The 2,055-nt window shown below is 45.6% G+C and overlaps 1 pseudogene; it reads left to right on the forward strand.

Moving 5' to 3' along the window:
• Positions 1-1,264: 1,264 nt before the first annotated feature.
• Positions 1,265-1,819, forward strand: LOC131413384 (glyceraldehyde-3-phosphate dehydrogenase-like; annotated as a pseudogene).
• Positions 1,820-2,055: the final 236 nt, after the last annotated feature.

Below are 2,055 nucleotides of genomic sequence, written 5' to 3' on the forward strand. Positions count from 1 at the left end.
GTTCTATGTCTTGGCTTTGCAAATTCTTAGCCAATTCAAGACGGTAAAGTAGGACTTCAACGTTAATTTACAACAGGAAAGGTTCTTTGTGGGGGCACCTGATCATTTATCGACTTTCTCTACTCCATTGTTGAAGCAGCACAAAAGGCAATGTATATTCCAGAACCATTCACTGGGGCTAAGATGCTACAAAGACAGCAAGAATTGAATGCAAGTTTAATTTTTTTGTTTCTCTCTGGCACAATAATTTTAAAACCTATTCACCTAGACAATGGGCTCAATCAACGCCACTGTAACTTTGAAGCCACATTGCAATGAGAATGAAATCCACACTCCCTATGATTGAGGATGGTGCTGCACTGGCTCCTGCCCACTTCTCTGGCCTCCTTTCCTCCCACTGTCCTGTATTCACACCTTCTTCTGCCCCTCCATCTTTCCTCACCTTCTCAGAGAGGCCTTTCCCGGCCATGCATTATACAGTAACCCCCCTCCATCCCCATCAGTCTGTCTCAATAATCTGTTTTACATTCTTCTTAGCATTCATCACTCCCTGAAACTCTTTCTTTGTTTTTTTGTGTGTTTATTGTCAGTCTCTCCCAGTGGAATGGAGGTTCCACGAGAATGGGGGCTGTGTCTTGCCTCATCACTATATCCCCGGCACCTAGAACAGGGCCTACAATGCCCAGTACACAGGAGAGTCTCAATATCTATCTGTTGTGAGGTGTGTATTCTTGAGATGTGTAAAATCCCACTTTACAGATCAGAAATTGAGGCTAACAAAGGAAAAGGAACTTGTCTTCGGTCATGTAGTTTGCATTTGATAGAGATGGAATTCTACCCCCAGATCTGTTTAGCTCCAGAGCCTGAATTTCTTAACCACTTCACTAAAACTGCACCACATCAGTTTATGTTGACAAGGAAGATGGAGTATGTGTAATGGGGGAAGACTCCTGCATGCAGCTGTATCAGTAGAGTTGAGTCTCTTTCTTTGGTAAAACATCTGAGAAGACCTCTAACTTCACCGATGTGAGTAGATCTCCATGGAAACAGACTAAGTCATATTGGTTTGTTTAAAATAGTGCTCCTTAAACTTGAGAGAGCCTCAGAATCACCTAGAGGGTTTGCTAAAAAAACAGATTGTGATCCCTCCCCGACCCTTCAGCCCTCCATCCCAATTTTGGATTCAGCAGGTCTAGGGTAAGAGTCAATAATTTGCATTTCCAGCTCATAAATACCCTTTCAGGAAAAAAAGACCTAATTAGAGATGGATAAATGGAAAGTTATAAAAAGACTGGCCAAGGTCATTCATGACAACTTTGGCATCGTGGAGGGACTCATGACCACAGTCTATGCCATTAGTTCCACCCAGAAGACTGTGCATGGCCCCTCTGGGAAGCTGTGGCGTCATGGCCAAGGGGCTGCCAGAACATGATCCCTATTTCTGTTGGTGCTGCCAAGGCTGTGGGCAAGGTCATCCCTGAGCTGAATGAGAAGCTCACTGGCTGGCCTTCGGTGTCTCCACCCCCGATATGTTGGTCATAGATCTGACCCACCATCTGGTAAAAGCTGCCAAATATGATGACATCAAGAAGGTGGTGAAGCAGGCATCAGAGGGCCCCCTATAGGGCATCCTGGGCTACACTGAGGACCAGGTTGTCTCCTGCAACTTTAACAGTGACACCCACACTTCCACCTTCGATATTGAGGCTGGCATTGCCCTCAGCTACAATTTTTCAAGCTCATTTCCTGATATGACAATAACTTTGGCTACAGCAACAAGGCAGTGGATCTTATGGTCCACATGGCCTCCAAGGAGTAAGAACCCCTTGGACCACAAGTCCCAACAAGAGCGTGAGATGAAAAGAGATGCCCTCAGCTGCTGGAGAGTCCTTCCCCCAACTTGATCCCCCAACACACTGAGAATCTCCCATGCTCGACACAGTTCCCATCCCAGACCCTCTGAAGAAGCGTAGGGGTGTAGGGAGCTCTACCTTGTCATGCACCATCAATAAAGTACACTGTACCCAGCCAAAAAAAAAGACTTATTTAGGGATG

This window comes from Diceros bicornis, chromosome 14 (assembly GCF_020826845.1).
Source record: "Diceros bicornis minor isolate mBicDic1 chromosome 14, mDicBic1.mat.cur, whole genome shotgun sequence".
Lineage (NCBI taxonomy): Eukaryota > Metazoa > Chordata > Mammalia > Perissodactyla > Rhinocerotidae > Diceros > Diceros bicornis.